This window comes from Condylura cristata, unplaced genomic scaffold (genome assembly GCF_000260355.1).
Source record: "Condylura cristata isolate star-nosed mole 26May11 unplaced genomic scaffold, ConCri1.0 scaffold00007, whole genome shotgun sequence".
In the NCBI taxonomy this organism is placed as follows: Eukaryota; Metazoa; Chordata; class Mammalia; order Eulipotyphla; family Talpidae; genus Condylura; species Condylura cristata.
This window is the reverse complement of record NW_004567108.1, coordinates 13,524,975-13,532,557: the sequence shown is the minus strand read 5'-3', so window position 1 is coordinate 13,532,557 and position 7,583 is coordinate 13,524,975. Positions and strand designations below refer to the sequence as shown.

The 7,583-nt window shown below is 41.4% G+C and overlaps 1 protein-coding gene across 1 annotated transcript in view; it reads right to left on the bottom strand.

Moving 5' to 3' along the window:
* The window catches only part of CDH6 (cadherin 6, type 2, K-cadherin (fetal kidney)), a 55,770-nt gene that overhangs the window by 43,480 nt on the left and 4,707 nt on the right, over nucleotides 1-7,583 (bottom strand). The window lies entirely within an intron of this gene.

Sequence of the window (7,583 nt, the reverse complement as noted above, 5' to 3'; positions counted from 1 at the left end):
TACTAGATTGTACTCCCACCAGCAGTATAGGAGAGTTCTTTTTTCACCACACTGTCACCAGCAGTTGTTATTTGTTTTTTGTTGTTGCTGATGCTGTTTAATATGCACTCTTATTACCGGTGTTAGATGCATTTTTATTATGATTCTGATTTGGATTACCCTATTTCAAATGATGCTGAATATATTGAATATATATATATATATATATATATATATATATATAGCTGCACATTAAAGACTAGGTTTCCAGATGTCAGCTTAGTGACACAAAACACTATCAATGATCCATGCCAATGCCCCGAGAGACAGTTTTTAGATAACATGGCAGGTTTTATCTTTTGTGGTCACTGTAGCTTAATTTAAGCAATAGTTGGCTGTTTCCAACATGCCACGTCTGTGCTAGGCAGCTTTAAGGATACAAAGAGGAGGAAGACATATAGGCTATAGTCTTATAGAGTTGTTTTAAATTCAGTATCTAGAGTATCAATTGAAAGAACAGCCCTAGGCCAATAGAAAACACTCAATATATTGAAGATTAAAAGTTCAAACTTAAGCAAGGAATTAATTATTTTGCTATTAAAAGTATGAAACATTGAGGGTAATTAAACAATGAAATCAATAGTATTTTTCTGATACTAAATTTTTGATTCAAATAATATAAGGAGATTATAATATTAATTCCAATTTAACAATAATAATTCTAATTTAAAACCTACATACAACTAAAACCCTAGTGCATGAGTCAATATTTGTATTATTGGATACATTTAACATGTTATTAAAAAATAAAAATAAGACCTAACCAGATTCTTGTGATTTCACAACAAAAACTAAATAATATAAACATAAAAATATGGTATAAAGTGATATTTTAAAATGAAATGATAAATGGCCTTAATCAGAAGGGGAACAAAAGGTACCAGGCTTATATATAAAATACTGGGAAGTGCAACATACATGTTATTTTTAGCTTGAGACTTAAAAGAACTTCACATATTTAAGTGCACTTGGCCTTCTGAATCTCTGATGCTGAGCTGTGTTTGCCTCTGTCTTGCTACTTTGATGCCAGCTTCTCACCCATGACAATGGACAGAAACAGAGGTGACTGAGCTTCAGTGGAGTCAAAACCTGGGCACCTTTGGGCTTTTCTTCTCTTCACCTTTCCTGTTCTTTGAAGGTGCATTTGGGGCCTGCCTTAGTGCCTGAGACTGGCGATGGGGTATCCCAGGCCTCATTCGAAGCCCCTCCGTGTATTTTAATACTCCCCCACTTACTGACTGAACAAATGGGGCAGAGAGAATAAAATAACTTGCTCGATGGTACAGGCAGTCACAGTGCAACTGGGCTCAACAGAGCCGGCCTACCTACCAGTGCTGTTAACTTTACACTCTCCAGTGAGAAATTGGTGAATGAATGAAAAACATTTTCTTTCCAAATTGATTCGAAAATGCCATAGCTGAGATAACTCAACTGCCTTCTTAACTCCAATCTATTTCCTCTAGTCAGCATTACATTCCACACCCAGAGAGCTATTTCAAGGCCTTTGTAAGGCCCCCATTACTGCCCTCAGGTCTTCTGGCACACACCAGTTCACCTAAAATATGTATTCATAGCCTCCCTACATGTATACATTTTAATCTTTAAAATGTCTCTTTTTCCCTTGTGCATACCTACTCCTTGTGAATAGAAAATGGAAAGAAATTAGAAATATTTTTCCTGTGAAATATTTTGACTTGCCCCTGTTCTTCCGATTCGATTCCTCACATTAAGCTTTGAGAATATCTTTACGTTTACTTATTTGTCAGCAATGGCAATAAGAAAAATCTCTTACTTCCTCTCTTTGGGGAATTCTGTACTTTCAAATGCTTCTTCAATTCCAAATGGAAAGATAGGTTTGCAGAGTATCCCGAGATACTTAACATGGTCATGAAGATAATTTTACATTGTCATCTTAATAAGCAGCCACACAGAAGCCTATAGCAGAGTGGGTTTGCTGCCAGGGGCCACCTCTACCTGCAAAGAGTTACTTTCTTTTTGATAAAAGTGCATAGAACATAAGAGGACATCTCTTAATTTTGATTAGTCTGGTGGGGAACCTGTAAAAATTAAATTTGTAATTCTGGTTACAAAATGTAGTTCTGGTTTCTCATCTTTAAAATAATGGATTCATTTTGTTGTTTATATCCATGAAAAAAATGAGTGTATTGATTGGTGATTACCAGTGTGTCAGGGATTTTTATTTGGTTTGTGAAATCAAATTCAGTCAAGATGATAATTAGGGGTTTGACTTTCAAAGAAATGTAAACTAGGATGTCAGCATTCTGCAGGTTCACATTCCCCTCTGCTGTGGTGGAGCCGGTATACGACAGAAAATAAACAACTTGGGGAAAATAACGTGTTTATGTGGTTTAACCATAGTACAAAAAAGTTTAGGCAATTGGTTAAGAAATACTTAATATTTCTAGGATAGGTTCTTCAGGGCTTGTGACTAAGAGTGTACAGTGTTACAATAGCCTACTTGCTGAGCTGCGGGTCACCGGATCACACCAGACATCATTTTATAGCCACGAGAAAGCATGGAAGAGGCCCTCTCTGGTGGTGCAGTGAGCGAGCATTGCAAGCTAGCCGCAGCCACCTCAGTGCAAGTTCAATCCCCAGCCTGGAAGGTGACCCACATGGTGAGGCAGACCTCTCCTGACCTGCCTGCTGTCCCCTCAGCAGTGGACTTCATCGATTTGCCTGTTCTGCTCCCCACTCTGTCTCTGGTGATTCCTCTCACCACCCCTGCACCTCTGGCCTGTACCCCAGTTCTCCAGTTCTGTAAGCATAAATAAATCTTTAAAAAAAAAAAAAAGAAGGAAAAGATCGAAGGCATCCATTCTCAACAAAATGGAGGAATTTAAGAGAATTGTATGCAGCAAAGTGAGTCAGAACCATAAAAACAAATACTAGACATTTACGTAGCAGAAAATTTGATAATATAACACACTTGAAAAAACTAGTAGCTATCAGTAAACACCTTGAGGGTTTGGAGGTTAAGAGGGAGGAAAAAAAGTGAAAAGTGGAAACAAGAGAAGGTGGTGGGGAAAATTGAATACAAACTGACGATTATATTGTTTTAGTGAATTTTTAATTACTAAGATAAGGTAATAAAATGATGGGTATACCTAACTATATTGGCAGAAAATTAATAATGAGCTTATAGAATTTCTGTAACCTTCCAACAACCTCTAGCTCTGACTCATGAAACATGGAAGTGAACTAGCTCAGTGGGAACTAAAAGGATCTGAACCCTTAACTCTCTATGATTCGCCTTGATCCCTCCATTTTATTCAACAAATTGAATTACAAGCAGAAGGATATAGGAGTCCACAGACATAATGATGCAGAGGTTGGAGGATGCAGGATGGGATCCTTTTTGACTGTATGTATTTTACTCTGCTGTGTGACCCAGGCGGATAAACAGTTGTCTTTGGGTTTATGACGAAGGTCAGGCATTCTAACTGCTCTGTTCTCCACATGAGCAACTTGCATAAAGGGAAGTTTAAGACTTAGAATTGCTGTTACACAGGACATTTTCTTAGCACCAAACAGAAAATTGACACTTCTATTTTTTTTTTAAAGATTTATTTATTCATTCATACAGAACTGGGGTGTACAGGCCAGAGGTTCAGGGGCGGTGAGAGGCTTCACCAGAGAGAGTGGGAGACAGAACAGGCAGATCGACGAAGTACACTGCTGAGGGGAGCAGTGGGCGGGCCAGGAGAAGTCTGCCACACCATGTGGTCACCTCCGGGGCAGGTGGGAATCGAACTCATGCGGAAGTGGCTTTAGCTTCTCAGTGCTGTGCTTTAACCCGCTACGCCACCAGGGAGGGCTGACACTTCTTTTTTTTTTAAAAAGTGAAATCAGGGCTCTCCCTGGCAGTACAACGGGTTAAAGCACCACTATGAAGCTCTCCGAAGCCACGAGAGCACAAGTTTGCTCCCTGGCCAGGGAGCTGACCCACATGGCATGGCAGACCTCTTCTGGCCCACCTGCTGCTCCCCTCAGCAGTGTATTTCAGTAGATCTGCCTGTTCTGCTCCCCACTCTGTCTCTGGTGAATCCTCTCACCCACTGCACCTCTGGCCTAAACCCCTGTTCTGTAAGCATAAATAAATTAATCTTTAAAAAAAAAGTGAAGTCATTTGGCTGGTGTTGTAAACAAAATGAGGATGACCATGAATATTGGCAGTTGGGAAGTTACTTCTTGGAAAAAATAGCATACTCAATGAGTGATTGAATGCACGTTCTCTTAAACACACTAATCAGCTGAAATATAAAATGTTAAATTGCTGAGCATTAAATTTAAATGATGATGAAGAAAGATGTGCCCAAGGCATTTGCCTTGACTCTGGGAGAAAAGATTATTGCAGGTCATTGAACCAGAACAGAAGTTTTGAGGAGGTTATCAGGGGAAATAAAAAGAAAAGACGCTTTTTCATCATGATGACCAAAAAGACTGCTAATTGCATATCTAATTTTAAAATGCTCACATGTAACTGTTTTGAATATCATCAATGTGTTCTGGAAATTAAAATCAAGAAGTAAAAAGAACATGCATAATAACAAATGCAACTGCATTTGTGTAGCTCTTTGAGAGTAGCCTTTTTGAAAGAGAATTCTTTTCTTTCCCTTTGGGTTTCTCTCAGCAAGTTCTCAGCAGGTATTTGTGTTACTGAGTTGAATGTAATCATTGGATGCCAAAGACCGTGCTGGGACTGGTTTTTTTTTTTTTTATCCTTTTGTGCCATGAAATGACTCTGAGAAGCAGTGGCTGTCCAGCGAGGGATATAACTGAACTGTTATGAAGTCATTCAGAAGAGGCTGACAGCCAGATTCTTGCAGTGTGAGACTGTAGGAATATTTGACTACTTAAGCCTTAGTTTACTCATCTGTGAAATAGGGGCATAAATAATATCTAGGTATGGTTCCTGGAAGGCTCCAATCCTGCGATTTGCCTGATGCATTCAACAGAGTGGGAAAAAGCAGTGCTAGTCAATGTAGCTATGATGGTGCTGTAATCTGATGCGGCTGTTGAAACAACAGTGATTAGATGACTTTCAATCACCCATGGAATTAGGACTAGAAGGTTTTCTACTCTTTAGCTTATGCTCTTTCAGGAAAAAAAAAGGGAGTACAAAAAGGTAATACTTTAATGACAGCATCTTTTAAATGGTCTTTCTGAATGAATAAAATATTGCTTCATGTTTACTGAATTTGCATCTTGTAATTGTAGGAGCAAATAGCAATTCATCCCTAATTTTAAAGGTGTATGAGGCTGACAATTTTTATTTTTATGGGCCATTAAAACATGAGTGTCTCATTATCCTGAGACTAGTGACTTCCTTGAATTGGGTAGACATTAATTTTAAAGACTCAAGAGAAAGCCATAATAGGAAGGTCTGTACATTAGAGCCTCAAATAGAACCTAAATTTGTATGATATCAAAGAAAGCACAGCACTTCCATTTGGGGAAAGCTCTCCACAGGACAACCATCACCAACTTCCAAAAAGCTAACATCAGAAGATGTCTGTGAACATGCAATTTCCCAAATTCCATAGAAACAGACTGCCTGGAATGCTGCTAAAAACAGAAGCATCTTGAAAGCCTCTAATGGAGCTTAGTCTTGTGAATACACAGGCTGAAGAAGAGAATAAGGAGCGAGCGCTGAGGAGGAGCGGGAGGAGACGGGAATTAAGTGTTGCTGTGGACTATTTAATGACTGTGTGGCGACTGTCCTGGCGGAGGGGTGAGGGTACTGAGATGTTAGATATTTTCATCGTTGTAGTAACCATGTAAGTGAACCTATGTTCCGCTTTCTTGCCGAAGTTGAGATGAAGTATGCTAGGGGGAGGAGTGGGTTTTTAAAATGTGGAACTGGGACTCTGCCCATTTATTTTTTCTATTAGATAACCTCTGGCTTAAATAAACCCAAGGGGATTCTGTATAAAATCAAATACTCTCCCTTGTTGCCCTTGGCAAGAAAGTGTGCTTCTCTCTCTGTTTTCCGTGCTGGTCCACATTGGTGACACCTTCACTGTCTTGATTTTTCAGTCTCCACATCTCTGACTCTGAGAACTTCCTGTGCTCTGTTCTTCAGCTTCTGCATGAATTAACTGAGCGGTTCTGGTAACGCTTCTTTGTGGAGCGAGCAACACCTAGACATGACCACCTCCACAGGAAGCTCGGCTGACGACGCCCAGGGCCAGTTGGCCTCCCTCAGCGTTCTCATAATACTTGTGGATGCCAACTTTAATCACCGCAACTGTCACATTTTGTCATAATTATTGCCAGGAATATCCTCCTAGGGCTGTGACTCTCAAATTTTGCTACTCATTAAAATCATAATAAAAAAAAAACAACTAAATCAAAATCTCTGGAGAGGTGAGGCCCAGTGGAAGTACTTTTAAAAGCAGCACTTCTCAAATTTAATGTGCATACTGTTCACCTGGGGAATCTCACTGAAATGCACATTCGGACTAGGCCTGCAGGAAGGGCCTGGGGTCTGTCTGCATTTCCCCCAAACTCTCCCTGGATGTGCTTGTGCTGAATCGGGAAAAAATAGTCCCCAGGGCATGGATTTTAGATGAGAATTGTATTCTGTTTCTGTAGCTTTACCTTAATTTCATAAATTCATTTTTTTTATTTGTACATACAGAACTGGGGTACAGGCCAGAGGCTCAGGGGTGGTGAGAGGTTTCACCAGAGACAGAGTGGGGAGCAGAACAGGCAGATCTACTGCTGAGGGGAGCAGTGGGCGGGTCAGTAGCGGTCTGCTGGGCGATGTGGGTCAGCTCCCTGGCTGGGGATCCAGCTGGCTCTGCCATGGCTGCAGATGGCTTCATAGTGCTGCGCTAAACCCCTTGCACCGCCGGTGGGGGGTAGGGGCGCCCATGTTCATAAATTCTCACCCAACACAAAGACCACTTCTTCCTACCCTGTCGCTCCTGCCACTGGTTTTGGTGAGGAGAGGTGTCGCGCTTTTCTCATAAATCAAGCTGGGGGTGTAATTATTTCTCCACCTCTAGTCACAGGAAATGCCTCCCTCTGTAATCCCGCCAAGTCGCGCTTCTGCGTAATCAGTGTCAAAGGGAGCCGGTGGGATGCGGGGAGCAGTAAGGCAGGCCGAGGAGAGGCTGCGCCACCCTTGAGGGGCTTCACTTGTCTCCCATCCAAGTACGAACCAGGCCCGACCCTGCTTAGCTTCCGAGGTCAGACGAGATCGGACGCGTTCAGGGTGGTATGGCCGTGGACGGGGCTTCACTTTTCAAGCATCTCTTGTTCATTTGCCCCATTGACCATTCAGCCTCCACACTGTCTCCTGCTGCTTCTCCACAGTCCTGTGACACCGTCTTGTTTTCTTTCTTCACCTGACAGCCCTTTGCGTCCACACCCACCTCACATTCTCCTGGCCCGACCACGGGCTCTGCCATCCTATTGACTCCTCATTTCTGGGACTGAACACAGCACAGATATAAACAGATGTTCCAATGTAAAAATTCTACTTTATCCACCTCACTGCTTTTTCTCACTTAACA